The sequence below is a fragment of the Rhinatrema bivittatum genome, chromosome 9, assembly GCF_901001135.1.
Source record: "Rhinatrema bivittatum chromosome 9, aRhiBiv1.1, whole genome shotgun sequence".
Classification (NCBI taxonomy): Eukaryota; Metazoa; Chordata; class Amphibia; order Gymnophiona; family Rhinatrematidae; genus Rhinatrema; species Rhinatrema bivittatum.
The window spans coordinates 188,582,685-188,603,606 of NC_042623.1; the positions used below are offsets into that span (position 1 = coordinate 188,582,685).

At 44.5% G+C, this 20,922-nt stretch overlaps 1 protein-coding gene across 8 annotated transcripts in view; it reads left to right on the forward strand.

Moving 5' to 3' along the window:
• LPP (LIM domain containing preferred translocation partner in lipoma) overlaps positions 1-20,922 on the forward strand; it is a 937,968-nt gene that overhangs the window by 342,858 nt on the left and 574,188 nt on the right. The gene's annotated exons all lie outside the window — the stretch shown is intronic.

Here is a 20,922-nt window from a genome sequence, read left to right on the forward strand (position 1 = left end):
CACTAGAATACAATGTCAGTTGGCATTAAGAGGCCAACTTTCAGCCCAGGCTGGGTAACTGCATAATCCACGAGTCCTTTCCATTTGGAAATTACCCATGGGTGCAGAGCACTCCTGGAAAAGCATACAGCACTGCAGTCTTCTTATGAATGTTGTTTTTATTGTTTTGCTCATTTTGATTTTATTGCAAATCATTTTGATTTTTAAGAAAATGATCCATTAAATGCAATAAACTAACTAGTAACCCACTAAGTGATTTATTTCAATATATTTATATATCTTCCTCTCTAAGATAGAGGATTTAACAGCAGAACACTGATAACTTTAGAAGTTTTGTGGTTCTGCTGTTAAATCTGTTTCTCCAGTCCTTTCTCCTGCATAGTTTTTAATATATTTCCCTCTCTTAGGGCCTAATTCATCAAGGTATTTTTCATAGACAGGGAGAAAAGCCTTAGTGATTCTGGCAATTAGTGTGTACTTTTAGAAGGTGGTTTTTTTTCCTGCTATTTAATCCTTTTCTCCTGCATCTGAGATTATTAACCTGGGCTGTCCCATCTATTTATTTTCACAGTGAATTTGTTTGTAGACAAAAATTCTCCAGCTGATATTTATTAATAGCTCTCTGTGCTACATTGTTTGGAATTAGCTGTTGCTTTGGATGTTTTGTTGGCCAGGTGATCCCGAAATGCCCACAATGCATACCAGATCGCTTGGAGCTCCTGATTCGACCACTGACCCTGGGAATGCAGCAGACCCACAACATGTGCTCCCCAGCCCAGATGGGAAGCATCCGTGGTGAAGATAACTTGAGCAGGGGGAACCTGAAAAGGGACCCCAACCTCTACATTGGACAGGGTCTCCCACCAAGATAAGGACCCCCGGAGTGGAGGAGTGACCTCTATGTGCATCCGAAGGTCCTGGGTGGCCTCGCTTTTTCAGTCACAGGAGAGATCTGAAGTTTTCAGGCACTGTTGCCCTCATGCAGGAGCGGCCAGAAGGCAAGCTTTTATATGCCTTTTCCCATGGCCCATGTTGGGCAGAATGATTCGGAGGTTCGAGAGATACATAAGGTTGGTACTTCTGGTAGCACCAGATAGGCCCAGGAGGTTGTGGTATGCAGATCTGCGGAGGCTTCTGTTGAAACATCCTCTCTGATTACCAGTCAACAGGGATCTGCTACGGCAGGGGCCTATTCTTCTCAAAGATTCAACTTGATTTTTGTCTTACAATGTGGCTCTTGAGTGGGCTCAGTTGATGAAATGTGGATAGACCACTGATGTAATTTCCATCTTGCTTCAAGTGTGAAAGTTATTCACTTCCTTAGCCTATGTTCACATTTGGCAAATATTTGAGGCTTGATGTGAGGAACAAGGAGTTCATCCTCATTCGGTTAAAATCTCGCTCAGTTTGGATTTTTGCAGCATGGGTTGTGTAAGGACTTGGCCCTTAATTCCTTGAAGGGTACAGCTGGCGGCTCTGAGGTCACATGAATGGTGAACCCTTGTCGTCCCACCTGGTTCTGGCATGGCCTTGAAAGGGATGAAATATCTTTGTCCTCCCTTGCGGTTGCTGGTGCCCTTGAAGAGTCTTAATCTGATTCTGCATTTCTGGCAGATCCTAACTTTCAACCACTGCGTAGCCTCTTTCTGAGGTTACTTACTAGAGGACGATGTTCTGCGCTTAGAGTTTCCAAACTGTGGGTCTGTCTTGGTGGGAAATGTCTCTGAAAGTGTCTCCAGGAGCAGTCCAGATGCGAACTGTTCCATCCTTTTGGCCAAAGGTGGTTTCTGCTTTGAATCAATTCCCTGCCAACTCTAGGCAGGGAGAGAGAGGTGGATGAATATCACCTGTTACGGACCTTGTTTATTAAGCGACATATCACGAGGCATTAGAGGTTTCTAAATCTTTCAGGAAGACAGACTGGCTGTTTGTATTCCACTGTAGGAGTAAACAGGGTGAGTTGGCATCGCGGGCTACAATAGCCCACTGGATTAAGAAGGTTATCATGACCGCATATGTGGATGCTGAGCAGCCGTTGCCTAGTCAGGTTAGTGCTCATTCCACTAGGTCTCAGGCAGTGTCATGGGCAGAGATTAGATGATTGTCTCCCATCAAGATTTGCCGAGCTGCAACATGGTTTTCCTTACACAACTTCCAGGCATTATCACCTGGATGTGCAAGCCTGAAAGGACGCAGCCTTTGCATGTGTGGTGTTGATTGGACCATGGGCAGCCTCCCACCCTATTCGGGAGTAGCTTTGATACATTCCACTGTTGTGGATTAACCTGTCTGAATGCTAAGAAAGGAGAAATTACTACTTACCTGATGATTTCCTTTTCTTTAATGAGGACAGGTTAATCTACCTTCCTGCCCTCGGCTGCCGGATGGTGGTGCTATTGTCCTTCTGAGTAGTTACGTTTTCGGGGGTTGCTGGTAAGGGTCAGCTCCAGTCCCTAGATTAGTAATATTACACTCCTTGTCAGACCTCAATGGGTTTTTTCTGTTAACTGACTGAATGGTTGTCTTAATGGTTATGATCATGTATTCTTTAGTTGTCCATAGCTGGCTTATGCAGAGAATACTGGCGGGCTGATGTCGGTGCAGGGGTATATATACCGTGACAGCAGTTTTGCTCCGTCTCCATCTGCTGGTAGAGGTGCATAGCCCATTTAAGAAAAGAAAATTATCAGGTAAGAGGTAATTTCTCCATTTGACAGTAGCAGAAAAGAAGATCCTAGGTGAGAGGTTCTGGTCATACATCATCAGGCAATTAAACTACAGATTAGGGGTTGCAGAAGATGGCCAATGAAATTGGAAAGCCAACCCCAAGCAATAAAAGAAGTGAGAGAAGGCCTGATATAATCAATCAGATCTACATTCCACGCTTAAGCAAAGGAGCAGAAAAAGGTGATTATGAAGATAACTTTCCTCCCTTAGTTTGCTTGTAGCATGGGCAACAAAATTCCAGATCTGCAGGCCCTAATGGTGGAGGCGGACATTGTTGCCATTATGGAGACATGATTCATGGAGTTTAATGACTAGGATATGGCCAACCAGGGCTATAACCTGTTAAGGAAGGACAGAAAAGGGGGAAGAGTAGTACTTTATGTCAAAAACAATATCAGTGCAGCCGAAATGCAAGGGACGTGGGGTAGGGAGGAAGCATTATGGGCTAATCTAAAACAAGACGATGGTTCGTACATTTACACTGGCGTGGTGTACAGGCTTAAATTAAAGTGAGTAACCATGTACTTCTGTGTAGTGGGAATTCCCTAGTCCCAAGAACCGGCTGAGAAGGAGAAACTGAGACTGGAGGGCTCTGGCAGATAGAAAGGTCCACTAGGTTAGTGGGGCCTGCGAAGCCACTCCCAGACGCCCGGAGAGAGGAAGGCAGAAGGGAATGGTGGCAGCTGGTCACTGAAGTAACAAGAAATTGTAGCAGAGGTGTTCCAAATAGAAAAGGAGCTAATGCAAATGTCCGGAGAGAGCACTATATACTAGTGAATGATTTGAGGAAAACTCCTAGCCACCCAGAAATGAAGCCAGGCAAGGTGGAAAGGCTCCTGGAAGCTGACGCAGCACAGCAGCGGTTTGTAGCAGAAAGCAGCAATAAGGCTGGAGCCCAGGCAGCCTTTCCATTGACTGTTACCTAAGGTTGGTGCTCCCAAAGAAGACCCTGCAGGGTGACCAAATACTACTGGGAGCCAAGAAACAGCTCCCTTGGGAAGCTCAGGGAAAGGGGCCTGTGAACAACCCTGAGAGAGGGATCACAGGAGAGCCCTGAGGAGAGAAAAAAAAGACGGCCCAGAAGGGGGTAGTACTGGATGGCTTGTGAGAGGCAGTATTGAAGAGCCTGGGAGAGGCTCTGCCAAGGGGCCAGTTGAAGAGGCCACAGAGGCCAGGGAGTCCATTAGAGCCGAGATGGAATCGCCAGAGGGTGCTGGTCATGACAATGCAGAGGGAGGCACAAATTATCATAAAGACGACTGAAAAGTACTCACTGTAGCCAGTTCAAGGAGTCCCACTGGGCTGAAAGTGGAACCCAGAGCCAAGAATGAACTCATATAAAGGACTGTAGGCTTACACTGGGTGATACTATGAGTATTGTCTGGGGGTGACCCCAAGGTGTGGCGGTGAACATGACCCTAGATCCCCGTTCCCAGCTTTGCTGATGGGAGGCCAGTTGAAGGGGAGTGGGATGTGTGGTATTTTCCTGGATGGGATCAGGGGGAATTAGTGTGCTTGGACCAGTGGGTGTGACCCTGTTTTCCCCTGTTTGTATGTGCAGGGCCTGGCTAGAAGCCTGGTCCATTTTAAACCCCATGGAGGGAGAGAGCTCTGTGGGCAGGACCCTGCAGGGCAGGGAAGAGGCCAGAGAGCGGGACCAGCTGGGAGGGATAAGAGTGTAAGCTCAACTGTGTTCGAGAGGCTCCGATTTTCCAGGAGAGGCAGCTCCTATTAATCTATCCTGTCCAAGACAGCAGGGAGAGCTGAATACTGCAAAGGTAGGCAGTGGTTCTCAGTACTGTGTGTGTGTGTGTTGGCGAATAAAGTGCATTTTACTTCTGAAAAGCTGGAGTCAGCGTGGTTTCTGACTCCAGGAGATTAAAGTCTGCTCAGTCATCCTCACAGTTATCATAAGGCTTGGGAATAACTGCACGGAGCGGCAGTTGCTGTCCTTAAGAGAAACATGAGGTAACGTGCATGGCACGACAGATACTACCATAAGAAGCTTTCTGGGCAAACTGGATGGATCATTTGGACCTTTTTTGCCATCATTACTATGTTACTATGTGTGTTGTCTTCCCACCCTGCACTCTTCCCACCCTCAGAATTGCATCCCCTCAATCCAGCTGAAAAAGTATGTGTGTCCAGGAAAGCCCCATGTGTACTTTTAGCTAGAAAGGAGGGCCAGGTTGCCAGGGCAAGTGACTTTGAAAATTGCTTTCGGTATCTTGGTTGTAGAGGTCTGCCATTATACTTTACTTTTAGGGCCATGCCTGTATAACCCGCTTTTCCCCGGGGTTACCTTCAGACGCTGCAGAAGGAATTGTTTGTACTGCTGCAGCTCTGGGAACAGTCAGAGTCCTCCAGGGATCACCAGCAGGGACCAGATCAGTTTCTGGGGGGGGGCCCAAGGGAAAGCTTACTATACCACTAAGTGTTCAAGGTCCACACCAGGTCTTGGTTTCAAATGAGAAAATGTATTGAAAGTTCAAAGATGTGCTCTATGTGCCCATGTGGGAGTATCTCCCATCCTGCCTCAGTCTTGTTCTTTCTGTGCTGCTGGATGCACGCGGAGCTCTTTCTCTCTTACCTTATTTTTGTTATTAATTTAGTTACCTTTGTTTGCTGTTTGGAGGAAGATTCACAATGGATGGTGGAAGCTGGATCTGTGCTGCTTGTGTCAGACCAGGTGTCGTTGCGTCCGCTCCGGGGCCCAGATGGGACTTCCCCCGAGAGTGAGGACAGAGAGGGCCTCTTTAGCAAGGCCCTATGGCGAGCCGGGGTCTCTGTTAGGCACCCCATGCCAGTTCAGAGTGGAGCATCGTGAAATGTCCAGCCACTCGAAGCACTTCCATCCACTCGATGTATCCAAGTGCTATTCACCGAACCTGACACATCGGTGCGCCTCATCGAAGCCGAGGCTTCTACATGCGTCATCGATGTGGTGCATCCAACGCAGCAAGGCATTTGCATCAAAGCGTCGGAGTGACTGGTTGAAGCCAGGGCATCAGCTCATTCGGCAGCAGGAATCTTCCCATTTGGGGATCCCAAGCTGCGTACCTCCCTTCTCTGGCACAGAGGTGTTGCGACTTGATTTAGGTGCAGGGGAGAGTTGGCCGATGCATCAATGTGCAGAGTTGATGCTGGAAGTACTCTGACTTTTGGAGGCGTTGCTCCAACATAAATATAGGCAAGGCCTAGGAGGCCGGACAGCAGGTGTATGTGGACTTACCTTGTTAGGCCTCATTGGAGGAGGGCATCGCCAGTTGGTGAGATGACTCTAGCACTTCCGAGATAGGCCCCTTAAAGAAACACTTTCCCGTGCGCGCCAATGCTCAAAACTCTCTGACTGAACACCTCTCTGAACAGGATGACAGAGTGGTGAGGCTGTCAGTCCATCATGCTTACACATATGGGGTTGAACCATCCTCTTGCCTAAGAAGGAAGAATGTTTCTCCTGTCCAGCGCATTGGTCATGTTGATTGAGGTTGCCTGACCCCAGGATGGAGGTTCATGGCATACTATTACCATTTCAAATATCGACAAAGCAGTGCTAGTTGTGTCTGAGGCACCAGTGATCCTGCCACAGTGCTGAGAAAGCTGGCCTTACTATCAGTCACATGGGGCCCAAACCCTTCAACTCATTGGAGAAAGGGATGACTTAGGGCTGTAACAATGTGTTACAGACCGGGAAAACAAAGCGCCAAATTCGGCAAATTTCTTTGGCGGTCCTGGGCAACAGTTGGCATAAAGGAAAACAAAATATGACTACCCAAAACCATGGTCTGCGGCTGGATTAGTGGCAGGGCGCAGTGCCCAGCCAGCATTGTCAACCAGTCGGAAAATGATAGCGTCAGCCATGCAATTATACGTAACCCGTTAACAATCAAGGCGGGCAATATGGGGATGCAAAACCTGGCCCCCTCACCAGGCCAGATCAACATATGAGTGTAAGAGGTGGCAACTCTGGTGCTAGTCACCCTCCATGGTGGCCCAAAGGAGGGCCATCTGCCAACAGATGCACCATGCCTCCGAAGAAGACGGGGGTACCAATATACATCAGATTCAAACCCAAGCGATTCCGGTGAGGGTAGTAATCATTTATTTATTTATTTGCTATACCGATGTTGGTATACACCTTCACACCGGTTTACAATGTTTCTTTAAAATAAAATGGAACATAAAATACAATTTTTCATATTAAAACAAAATACAATAAAATTTAAACCAATCATAAAAAAACCTCTATCATATAAATACTTAAAATAAAATTACATAACAAATTAAAATACTCAAATGTAAAAACAAAAGTCTTTAACATAAAATAAAAAAGCAACAAATTACTACCTGGCTTCTACTTGAAATGCTTGTACGTATAACCAAGTTTTCAGTGCTTTCTTAAACTCTTTTAAATCACTCTGGAGCCTTAATTCAGTGGGTAATGAATTCCATAATCCTGGACCAGCCAATGAAACACCCGCATGGGTGGCCAGAGGATGATGCCCTGTACAGACGAAGGAGGAGGATCGACTCTGCAAATGGCTGCCGAGAAGCGATACTCGTCTGGCAGTAGACAAGAGCCCAGGCCTCACACTCTGAATAGCCAAAGCTTGTGCACGGATTCCACAGTTGACAGATGAGGTGACACCTTACTCCTGAGAATGGGAATCTAGCCACACAGTTGCAGGTTACCTCGTCAGGCGAGGGACTGCCCTATTACACCTTGTATTGTATTTGTATTTGAAGAAATTTATTAATCGCTTAACACAAATGGCCTAAGCGATATACAAAATTACATACATAATAATAAAATCACAAAGTTTCACAAAAACTAAAACGAACAAACATTATAAATTAAAAACAATAATAAAAAAACAAAAATAAAATAATGTATCATCTAAATATAAAGTCGAACATATTCACTTCAATACAATACAATATTCAATACAATACTCATCGACACAGAAGCAAATGACATTCAATACATTGCGTTACAACTTGAACGCACGGGCAAGGAGAAATTCTTGATAAGAAGATTTAAATTTCTTAACATCATCCATAGATCTCAAATCTATAGGGATTGAATTCCATTGAGAGGTCACCAAAAGCAATAGGGCTTCACCTAGTACAGGATGCTCCCCTCTTCTGAGATCATAGGAAGTATCTCCGATTTGTGGTGCTGAAACAGCAGTTGCAGTACAGTGTGTTGTCGTTTGGGCTGCATGAGCCCCATGTGTCTTCACAAAATGCCTGGCCGTGGTGGCAGTGCACCTCCACAGGCTGGGAATGCATGTTTTCCCCTATCTGGATGATTGGCTGGGCCCATTAGTATAATAATGCCACCAAAATGGCATGCTAGGTAATGACCAAAGCTAAGGTCCACAACACATATGGCATATTTAACATCACATGACTTGTGGTATCAATAAGTAGTGCTACCCTTTCTAATCTAATCCTGAGTTTTTATAATCCACCTAGGGGACCACTTATTGCGATTTGCAGCAATGCTAAATACATACTCCAATACATTCAATAATACAAATGAATACACTAAAAATGCATCATAATTAATACAAAAACATAAAACAATATTGATAGGATCCCTGGCCCAACATCTAAAGTCAATCCATGCTGACTGAGAAAACCTGCTTCTGTCCTTACAATCTAAAATATCAATGCACGCCTTCCTGGTATAGACTTGCATACTGTACATAAACCCCCATTCATAAACCCACTCACAAATATAAAATCACAATAATGCCACAGACTCTTAAAAACATCCTAAAATAACATTTAGCTAACCCACCCTGGACCTGTACCCTCATAGAGTCTTAAAAGTCTTTTAAAGCCTTCAAAACAAAACCAGTGCATCTACTGCAGAAGTAACAGGAATATCCAGCTCTTAACGAAGCACTGCAATGGGGCTCCAAGGGATGCACCACTTTGGAGATGAATTGCCATTCTCCATGTGTTAGCTCTTAAGGATCAGGCTCACCCACCCACCCTCCCTGGTGAGTACCAACAAAGAGGCTTCCTCACGGGCATGAAGGGTGAACAAAAACCATCTCCCAGGAAAAATCCCCATGTACTCAAAACACACACAATTCACTGAGGACCCCTTTTACTGACCACTGGATGTGTGCGCTTCGTAAACCTCTTGGCAAAATCTTCTTCTCCAAATTCCAAAACAAAATGCCACACCAAAACTGTGGGGCACCTGCTGCTAATATGCAGGCAGGAACCGGCCCTCGCAGCAGTCTCCATGGGGGCCGCTGTGTCAAGATGGAATATTTCTGTACTCCACGCTGCTGACTCCGAGCCACCAGGCCAAACTCTTTACTGGAGATCCAAATAGAGGTTTTACAAAGAAACAAAACTAAAACAAAATTCCTACTTGCAACAACTCATACAGAACAAAAAGCATACGAAGAACAAGAAAACCCAGATGGCAATAATTTTTCCTTAAAAAAACAAAAATTATCTATATCAACATTTTTATATTCCACAACTTCCAGCACATAGTACACATGGTACATTCATAAAGTCACAAAATAATATAAAAAATATATATATTGTAAATAGAAACACAAAAATCTAGGGGTCCATATTCAGCCATGGAGCGGCTAGTTAAGTTAAGCCAGATATACCTATTCAGCTAACTTAACCAGGATATTCAATGGTGCGGTCTTGCCGCTAAATATACCCGGCTACCTTAAAGTTAGCTGGATAACTATAATCGGCTAACTTTAGGACAGCCCTATGATGCGACTAGAGGTAGCCGCATAGGTTGAGTGGCTAGCCCTGAATATCGGCTAACTCTGCCCTGCCCTGAAAAGCCTCCTGCCCACTACCGAATTATGCGGCTGACTTCCAGCCGCCTAACTTAGTTTAGCATTTAGCTGCAGGCGGCTTCAAATATCACCACTTTGCCGTTTAGAAGGATCATTTTTCAGCTATCCGTCTAAATGGCTTCTGGATATTGGCCTCTCTCTGTTTAATAGATGCTGCGTCTCCTATAGTGGCCGTGATTTTAAAGCATGACACAGTTTGCCAGAGTCCGACTTGTTTAGATGAGCTTCACTGCCTGAGATGGTGTCTCCTATACCATCGGGCATGCCCCAGCACTGAAGCGATCTCTCGCTGGAAGTTTAGGGTGCGGTCTGACTGTCCGGTTGATATCTTTCTGTTGCACTGCACAGCCACACAAGTCATTTGTGGGTTTTTGTCTCCAGTATAATTTCAGTGGTCAAATGATTTATTTTTAATCCATAGCTGAATCATTTCGTTTTTGTATCTTGTGTTTATTTAGCTAATTACGTGCACTCATTAGTCAGACACTGCTAATTAAATACTTTTGTTTCGTTTATAAAAGCGTACGGAAGCTGAAACAATTATGTTGGTGTTTTTTAGAAAAAAAGTTATTGATCAACAGACAAATTATAGCAGTGGCAATATATTTTAAGACAGCTTGCTACTCTGGTCTATGAAACTGGCGGTGTGTGAATTTGAATAACCTGCACCTCGGACCCATCTCCGGCTGTGCACGTCCCTTCTTTCCTGTGTTACATCCAGTAGATAAGAGCAGAAGAACATAAGATGTAACTTACTGGGTCAGATCAGTGGTCCTTCAAGCCCAGAATCTCTGGGTCACTTGGAAGAAGTATGCAACAGACCTTACGGGGAGATGCATTCCCTGTTGTTCTCTCCCAGCAGTAAGAACGTGTTATACAAAGCTCTCGGGCTAATAATTGTTCATGGACCTGCTCTTCAGAAACTTGCCTAAGCTTTTTTCTAAAACTCTGCTATATTACCGACCATGACCACCTTTCCCAGCGACAAATTGCACATCTGAATTGGGCATTGCTGTGTTCTCAAACCTGTTTAAACCTGCTGCCGGTTAGCTTCACGGGGTGTCCCCTGGTCCTAGTACCGTTTGAAAGGGTAACGAGCCATTTTCTCTGTTCTTGTTCCATACCACTCATGATTTTATAAACCTTCTGTCATCTCTCTTCTCCAGGCAAAGGAGCCCTAACTTTTCTTCATAAGGAGCCATCTCATACCCTGCATATGTTTTGTTACCCTTGTTTGTTTGGTGTTTTTTTTTACTTTTAACAGAGTATTTTTTTCAATCAGTGCACAATTAACCGGTGCAGTTTGTTGCTAAAGGATGTGGTGAAAGCCAATAGTATTTCAGAATTTTAAAGGGCTACAATATTCAGTGTCACTAAGGGGCCGAAGCAATATCTTGCGTGCACAAAACGTGCGTCCATCCCCTCTCTTGGGCGGTCAATGTAACACTCAAATGAGCTGGTACGCTAAAAGGCACTGGCATCCATGGCACAGAGCACCCAGGAGAAGTGGCTGTGTGCAGGTAAAGAAATTGAGCTTCCCTTTTCCTAACCTGACCGTTGTCAAGATTTCTTTTTTCATGTTACAGCTTTCAGTGGTTCCTCCTGCTTAGTATCGCAGCTATATTAAGTAAGAGGAACCACAGAAAAGCTGGATTTTTTTTGCTTTTCTGAGTATGCCTTGCGGTGCCTAAAAACTTAACACCAGCTCTGAGCTGGTGTTAAATTTTGAGGATTAAAATGTTGGCCACACTTTTTTTTTTACATTGGGGGGTACTAGCTAATAGTCTCATGAGCATGCATTTGCATGTGATGAGTGCTATTAGCTACGTGCCGGGATGGGCGAGCGTTTTGGATGCGCTAATCCCGATATTTCATTGGGCGTATGTCTAACACGTCCAAAACGCACATCCAGCTGTGCGTTTAGCGGCGCGCTGAGCTCAGCGCCCAATATTGCATAGGCCCCTTAGCCAGATAAGTTCCGACGTAGCCAGTCCAGTGGCAGTGGCTGAATATCTGGCCATATTTAGCAGCCACCACTTAGCCAAGATATCTATTTACCCAGCTGAGTGGTGGATGGGATGGGGGCACAATGGGAAGAAGCTACTTATTCAGCTAACCTAGCTGGATAAGTAGCAATATTTAGTGGCCTGGCTGCACCACTGAATATCCTAGCTAAGCTAGCTGGGTATATTTATCTGGCTGACTTCCCTAGCTGCATAACTTTTTAATATGGCCTTCAAAAAGAATTGGATGTTTCGGGGGGGTAATTAGTCAGGCAGACTTAGGGATTGCCACTTATAGGAATGAGCAACAGAGAATGTCTCTCCCCATTAGGGATCCTGATTCTCCCTCGACAAGCAGGCATAACTTAGCCATTCTGTGTGGGTGACCTGGAGCTCAATGAAAACTATTGAGCATGTGCGGGTCTTTCCCTTTGAAACTTGTCATGGCTACAAAGTCTTCGATTTACTGCCACACCGGAGTCATCAGTTAACAGATGCTATCATCTCCTTCCTCTCTCTAGTCCTTCCTCAAAGGAAAAGGGAAGAGGCTCATGCAAGCACCTTAATGTTGGAAAGTAAAAAACAGACTTTTTTTGTTTGTTTGTTTGCGTCTGTCTCTTGCACCTGCTGCTTTGTGGGGATACTGCAGGCTGTGAGACCTCAGCTGCGCTCCCATCAGCAAGCAGCTCAGGAGCATAGCCTCCCCTTTGGTGGAGGATCCGCGGTGGTTTGCAACGCTGCCCAGGATGGCGCTCTTTGCTCCTGATACACTGGGGAGGGGAAAAGTCCCATTAGCCTGCATTAAGGAGCACACTTTCTAACTTTAAGCTTTCTATCTGCCTAATTAAGGGTCATGTAAATTAGACTTTGCGAGTGGATTCTTTGGAGGCTGGATAACCTCTAAATGAATTCAGAACCACTTAAAAATGTTTTGCTAATAAACGAGGCATTTTTAGCTGCTAAAGTATCAGTGACTGCAGGAGATGTGTCCGACACTCGGCAGCCGCCTTTAAACACGGAGAGAAGCCACCATGTGGATGTTAAAATAAATCTAAGGATATTTTAAAAAGCACAATTGTGTAAGGACATCATGAGGGTAGTTTTCTAATAAGCCTGTGGGACATCTTTAGCCCTCCCACGTTTCACGCTTTACTTTTCAAAGGCAGTCTCGGCCCCACGTCCTTGCAGCCAGGAGAAGTAGAGTAGGACGCGCGCGCACGTGAAAATGTTATGTGCGGTCTTTTGCTCCCATAACCCTAACTGTGCCTTTGGGAACGCCTCCTCGCAACGCACGGTATGGAAGCGCAAGCATCCTTTGACCCGACTGTACCAGGTCACTTTGCAAACTGACCAGTTGTATTGGCTAAATGGCCTTCACAGACACACACACAGACACAGACACACACAGACACACACACGAAGAACACATCTGTTCTCCTTTCTAACAAAATCTTTCTTAGCTGAAACAGTTGCTTTTTTTTTTTCCCTCCACGTTTTATGTAAAGTTCTCCAGTGCATGTCGGTGAGGAACTGACAAAAATAAAGGGGGTTAAATGCGCACAAGTTTGCAACTTGTGAGCTGCACTGCCAGCTGAGAAGCCGAGTCTCCTCTCCCTCAAACGCTGCCAGTGCCCGATGAATCACAGACTTGGAGCAGGGCCAAGGGAGGGCTGTGAATGGTGCAGTGGCACAGGATGCACCTTTGAGAGAGATGGGTAGGCAGTGGTGGGGGGGGGGGGGGGTTACTGCCACCCAATTAGTGAAAATGGGGGTGGTGCTTCTTCCTGTTTCTCTAATGCCGGCCATGGACTCAGCACTAAACTTTCCAAGTTGTTCTGATGGCATCGTGATATCGTTAGGGCTGAATCGTCTTAAAGAGTTTACGCATATAAAACCTGATTTTGTGTGTGTGCAAATGGGCTTTTGAAAATTGTTTGGCTGCAAAAGCAATTCTGCGTCTTTCCCAGGCATTTCTCGGGGGGGGGGGGGGCAGAGTTGGGGATGGGGGGATATGCATGGGTTGGATTTTTGCTGCGGGCGTATGCGCCGGGCAGGGTTCCACGCGCTCCTGCTGATTTCCAAAGCAGACTCCCGCGTGCTCGAGATGAAGTCCGCAGGTCCTTTCCGCACTGCTGACACGGGCTCTTATAAAATTACCCTGCCTGTGGGCTTTTTTAAACGGGAGCAAACTGCACATTTTAAAGTAAAAGGAGAGGTTTATTCTGGGGGATATACCATTGCCCCATTCTCTTTCCTGGTTGCCTTTTAAAAAGTAATCACTGATCCATGGAGCGTGCACTGCCTGCGCTTCCTGAACTGGCAGCAGAAGTGCATCTCTTTCTCGAGTAAATTATCTGTTAATCATCTGCCTAAAATGGAAGCAAAAATTGGCTGTTTGAGACGGTCGCCCTCAGTGCCGCACTGTAGCGAGAGCAGGTCGCTGCACACCATGGCAACCTAAAGAGCAGGGATGAGTCACCCCCGGAAGGCTCCGTCCTCTTCTGTTGATGGAAAGATTATTGCATGCTATTATATGGTTTATACAGGGAAGGCAGCAGCTAACAAAAGGAGCTCCCAATGCCATGCAGAAAGGCTCTGCAAAATACAAAACAGCTTCCATCCATCAGAACCATTCACTGAATCTGGTAATAACAGCAGCAATAAAAATTCCAGCAGTAACAAAATAATTAGCATTGTTTAAGGAACGTTCGCCGCTTCTGGCTTACAAATTACGTGACTTGCAGTAACAATACGGCAGCTTTGCCAGAATCCACGTTGTGGGTAAATAAACAAGGGTGACGTTGTCAGGCTCTCTCTTCCGAAGGGCTGGGAGTCAGCAATCTGTTTTATATGGGTGTAGCTCGTGCCTTTTCATTTGGGTACCCCCAAGGCGAGTTACATTCAAGGTACAATAGGTATTTCTCTGTTCCCCAGAAGGCTCAAAATGTTGAGCATCCCGTGCCGACTGTTCTTGTCGGCGGTCTGTCACCCGTCTCGCACTCTGCATGGTCAACAGTCGGGATCTTCTGCACTTCCAACCAGTGCCAGAGCTGCACGGAGGTGCACAGGTCAGGAGGGGGGCGCTCTGACGGAGGTCTGTTGGGGCACCCTTCCAAATGCCAGCTCCCCTCTATCAATAGGCAACATCACGCGGTGGCGTGAAATGCTGGCAGCAGGAAGGCTCTCCTGTCCCTGCTTCCAGGTCGTCCCTGACCAGAACCCTCTGGAAAAGTCAGGCAATATTCCAGAGAACTGGGAGGAAGACTGGCTGGGAGTGGTGTGTGGGGCTGGAGAGAACCAGAGTCTTGCCCTGGGATTGGGGGCAGTCAGAGAGTTCAGCAGGGTATTGGAGAGGCTGCGCTGCCTTCCGGGAATGCCACTGTGTGTATGGAAGAGGACGAGTGCCAGACTGGGTCAGGGATGCTGCAATCTGCATGCGCAGGGGACAGCAGAGAAATCAGGGCGTCATGTTGAGGGTCGAGCATGGAATAGGGTAGGGGAGACTAAAGCTGATCATGCTGGAGGAGGCAGGAGATACAATCCATCCATGAAATGCAATCCATCATACACAGACTAAATCTTTCCAGTTGGCATGCATGCTAATACAAATGATCCCTCTGAAGACTTTTTTTGTGGGCATAAGTTAAAATTTAGAGCATGGACTGATGTGGGAATTTACTGGAACTGCAAAAATTTTAGCTTACACATGCAAAACAAAAATTTAGCCTTTTATACGAGTAAACAATTGAGACGTAACTTGACTGGTTGAAAATTGCCCTCCTTCAGTACAGCTAAAAAGGACATTCAACGCATGTAGATTGGATTTTTAAAGTCCTGTAGAAAATGTACCTGCACAAAAAGCAGCTGCAAAAGTCGTTTGATAGATATTTATTCAAAACAGCAAACACTCAGCCAACCAAAAGCAAGCTGGTTTATACACGTAAACTGTTTTAGTTCAGCCAAGCAGAACACGCCTGATTCACTGAAATGCAGAACTGAGGGGACTGTTTTTTTGTTTATAAGTAAGAGAAGATGTAAATACCAGAAAAAAACTTGTGCTCTGGGAAACAAAAAAGGAACGTGATCTAGGAATCAGGTTGACTGAGGGAGTCTGTATCCTGACAAGCATACGGAGTTCTGCTGCGTTAGAAAATCTGCTATTTTGCTACTGAACATCTTAGCTGAAGGAAGCAGACACCAGCTGATGGAAGTCTGCTATTACGTGATGGGCATCTCATTAAAAACTTACTGCACGTGGGAGACTGGCTTTCCCTTCACAGAGACGTCATTTGCTCCTGAAGTGGTGGCAAGAGATTTTTGGGATGAGAATAGTTTGCGCTACTTCAGCAGCAGATGGGGGTGCCAGGTGCTCGGAAGCCAGGGCTGTGGTCACCACCACACCGATAAGACCCCAGGCGGGAGCTTATGGCAATGTCTGGGAAAGACCAAAAGGAAGAGTTAGCAATGGAGCAGCAAGTTTAGGGGGATTTTTTCAGGAGCCGGAGCATCGGCAGACCAAGAGAAGAATCCCTACCACACACTAGGACCCAATTAATTTTAACTCTGCAAAATGGGGTAAGGAGGATAAGGGTTAATTGGAATCAATAAAACTGAGCAGAGATGGGATATATGTCAGAGTCCATCTGCATGTAGGTAGCAAGGTGCTCTCATGTTTACACTGTAACTTTATCGCCATATAACTGGCTCCAATGTCGCAGGCACAGAGGATTTTTTTCTAAGTAGCCGAGACACTGTCTGCCGTGTTAACAAGCAGATCTTTACACTTTACCTGGGTTAAATTATTACACACAGGAAGCAAAGAAAAGAAAGCATTTTGCACCCCTTTTCTCTCCCCAATTTCTTCATCAAACACGTGCGCCATTCAATTTGATTGGTCACCTGAATTATGCTATTTTTAAATGTATAACCCACCCATCTACAATTCTGGGTGGGTTATAAATTCTATTTCTTGGTGGTTGTACAAGTCAGACTGCAGCAGGGATGGCGAGAAGGTGGTTTCCGTGCACAGATAAATTGCGCAGCCCGATGCAGAGCATCTGTACCTGGTTCAGGTGCCAGAAACAAGGAGCAGAACACAATTAGGTTTACAGCAAAATATATTAAATGGGTCGAAGAAGCAGTCAGGAGGACTTCATACACCTGTGATCTTCTTCCAAGCTAACCAAGAGCGTGTGACCGTGATATCTGTCTAAGGATGGCACGCGTTGTCTTATAGTGCTTCCTAGAAAGATTGTGAGTGTGAGGAATTCCCCCATTTTCTCAGCGCTGCCTCCTTGTGACCCCTCTCAGCTCCCGGTGAGCTTAGGAAGCCTGGGCTTCCTGGATGGGGGACCCTTTCAGATGGACGGAAACTCCACGGCTATGCAGAAAAGTAACTCTCCTAAACAAATGTCATTTTTTCCCCCCTCCTGTATACGTATTGTGCTACAAAATGTGCAGTCAGCCCTGTTAGGCTACAAACTGCCGCATTACAATACTGATCCCTACATCGCCAGAACGTCCCCGCCTCTCACCTACAAGCAGTTGCTAAAATACTTGTGAAATATTTAAAAGCAATCACCCTAATCATTCACTCTTCATGCACTTCAAAAACCACTGCTAAGGGAAAATGGAAACCTAGTTATGGCTATTTCTGAATGTTTGAAAGATTGCAATTACGAAGATCCCCTTGTAGAACGGCGATGGTACAAACTTTTTTTTTTTTATCTCCAGATACTTGCTGAGATCTATTCTGTTGTTTCTTAATTTAGATAGGATTACTTTATTGAAGAAGCTGCAACAATAACCCCCTTAAATTGCAGAATTAATATGGCAGAAGAGCAGTTAATTGATGATTTTTACAGCTTTAGGTATTAATCCTTTTATATATAACATAGGTAAGAATTGTTCTTGCTTATTTGAGGCATTCTCTCTCTCTCTATTTTGACTATAATCCTCAAGGATTACGCAGATTTATGTCTGGCACCCTTATGTAAAACTTCAAATACGGAACACACTTTGCAGTGATTATTGCTCTTCAGTACCTATTTGGGAATCAGTTCTGTTCTATTATTTGGATGAACATCTCCAGCACTCAAAGGATTATGTCTGGAAGGAAAAAGTGATGAATATTCTGGCAGCTAATATGAAAATTATACTCCGGAAGATGAGCATTAGGTTTATTACAGATTATATTAAAGCCGTATCTTCCATTTTGGATAAAGTAGCATGGTTGCCATACGAGACCTTTATTTCCTTACATTCAAGCTGCAGAAACATATAATAAAGTGCTCTTCATTATTATTCAATCATTTTTTAATAAAAGGAATGCCAAAGTCTCTTTTGCCCGGTATGTTTGTCTTTATTTAGACTGTAAGCTCTACATAGGGTCTGTCACTTAAAAGATTTTGTACAGCTCTGTTGTGTTCCTCAAGCAGTGCTATAGAAGCGAACCTATGAACTGCTTCAGAGCAAAAGATTCTGCTATTAATAATATTCTCTAGCATACAAATAAGGGCTCCATGTGTACATTAGTAGCAGATCTGCAGAAAATAAATGGACAGAACAGCATATTTTCTTTACTTATGTACCTGAATCAGGCTCACCGTGAAGGCCTTTAGTTCTTTCCAGAAAGCTCTGGCATAGATGTCCATTTGGTGCCCACTTGTAAGACCGGTGAACTTGGCGTTTTGAAAGAAAACACTGATCATATATATATATAATATATATATGCATACACATATACAAACATTGCAGCTTTAATTACCCAATCATAGCTGTTCTAGTCACACTGACAAAATGTCCTCAGCAAACAGTAACATTTTTAAGGTAAAAGTATAATTTCACACTATTTCTTGCAGTGTAAAATAGAAAATTCAACAGATGTATGAGCAGCCGAGCTTGAAATGAAAAATGTCAGAGCAAGAGCAAGGAGTTTTCCCCCCAACAGACGTCTCAGGGGAGGGATTAAATAATTAGCAAACTGTCCGCAGGATGCAAGAACGTGGATAAGTTCCGTATTTGTATATATATATTTTTTTCAGATAGGAATATACTTCTGGCAGAAGATAAATGTAGCCAGAGGATTGCAGGAAAGCTTGTGGCGGAGTTAAAATGCTTTACCACATTCTCTTGCACAGAACAGAGACCTGTTTGCAGCCAGGCATCCCCTCTCTTCCGGGAACAACAAAATGAGCCAGTTATTTTGTGCCAGTAAACTGGATTTCACATCATGCCTTTTAACTAAGAAAACTGACTGATCGGACCCCTTTGATTTTCAGTGATGGCAGGAGGAGGCCTTGTACACTGAATTGGTGTGTGTGTGTGTGGGGGGGGGGGGGGGGGGGCATTCTGTCTGCATTGGATAGGGTATGGCGCCACCTGCTGGCCTGACTTTGCACGTCAGTCAGCGCCGTCCTTTGTAGGAAGAGTTTCCATGCCACCTCCTTCCAGGATCCCTTCTGCAGCTGCTGCTGCTCCTCCTCTCTCTGCCTGTAGCTTTGGCTCTTGGCATGCAGTATCAAGGGGCCTTTCGGTGTGTTTACACCGAGGCCCAGAACAGTTTCAGCTTAATATTGGCAAGACCTTTTTAAGAAGACATTTTGCATAAGTATTTGTCTTTATTTTTCAAAACGTTCCCTTGTCATAGAGCACCGCTTGTTGACTTGTGGTGTCACTATGCATTGTTTTAATTCCTATTTTTTTTTTGTTTTTATGGGCCAGGTAATCTTTAATGTGTGCTCACCCCTTTCAGTGAGATTTTGATTGGACAAACTCTTTTTTGATTGATATTTGTTTGTTTATACATTCAATCAATCAATCAATCATTACAAGGCTGCAGAAGAGGGTCTTTTATTTATATTCTGCTTTTCACAGCACTTCAAAGCAGATTACATTCAGGTATTTTCAAGAGGGCTTACAATCTAATTTTGTACCTGAGGCAATGGAGGGTAGAGTGACTTGCCCAAGGTCACAAGGAGAGACAGTGGGACTTGAACTCTGGTCTCCTGGTTCATAGCCCACTGCTCTAACTGCTAGGCTACTCCTGGTTCTGCATTGATAAGAGCATAAGAACATAAGAAATAGCCTTTTTTAAATCCACCTACACTAATTGCACTAACCACATCCTCTGGTAACAAATTCCAGAGCTTAATTTTGCATTGAGTGAAAAAGAATTTTCTCCAATTAGTTTTAAATGTGCTACTTGCTAACTTTGTGGAGTCTCCCTAGTCCTTCTATTATCCGTAAGTGTAAATAGCTGATATACATCTACCCGTTCTAGACCTCTCATGATTTTAAAGACCTCTATTATACTCCCCCTCAGCCGTCTCTTCTCCAAGCTGAACAGCCCTAACCTCTTTAGTCTTTCCTCATAGGGGAGCTGTTCCATCCCCTTTATCATTTTGATTGCCCTTCTCTGTACCTTTTCCATCGCAACTATATCTTTTTTGAGATGCGGCGACCAGAATTGTACACAGTATTCAAGGTGCGGTCTCACCATGGAGCGATACAGAGGCATTATGACATTTTCCATTTTATTCACCATTCCATTCTTAATTCCTAACATTGTTTGCTTTTTTGACTGCTGCAGCACACTGAGCTGACAATTTCAATGTGTTATCTACTGTGATGCCTAGATCTCTTTCCTGAGTAGTAGCTGCTAATATGGAACCTAACATCGTGTAACTTCTGCATTGGTTATTTTTTCTACATGGAGCACCTTGCACTTGTCCACATTAAATGGGCATCCAAATGGCAGATGAAAATCTTCCAGTCTCTTCTACTGCAAACAACATTATACATAAAACATGAAAATTACCATAGATCCATGCTAGTCATTAACTAGAGGGTATAAGTAGAGGAAAACAACCAAATGTAAAACAAACATCAACAGAGAAACATTCCATAATAGCACAAAGAAAAACTGTCATAGACATAGTAGTTATGGTAATAACTGTTGAAAGAGTCCACGATCCAAAAGAAAAACATAAACATATCATCTCCAGAAAGGTACAGCAAGAAAGGCTGATGCAATACCAACACACTAAAAAAAAGTGTCCAAACTGGATTTATTTTTATTTTAACACACACAATCACCTTTCCTGGGCGTTCGATGCAATAGGTAAATGAGCCGCCACGCTAAAAAGGACACACTAGGGATAAATAGTGCGCCCCTAGTGCATCCATGGCTTCTGACACCCAGGAGAAGTGACTTGTATGCAGGTTAAGAAAACGGATGTTCAATTTTATGAGCGTCCATTTTCCTAACCTGTGCACAGCCATGGAAGACTTTTTAAAATGGTTTTTTTTTTTCCACATTGCTGCTTTCAGTGGCTCCTCCA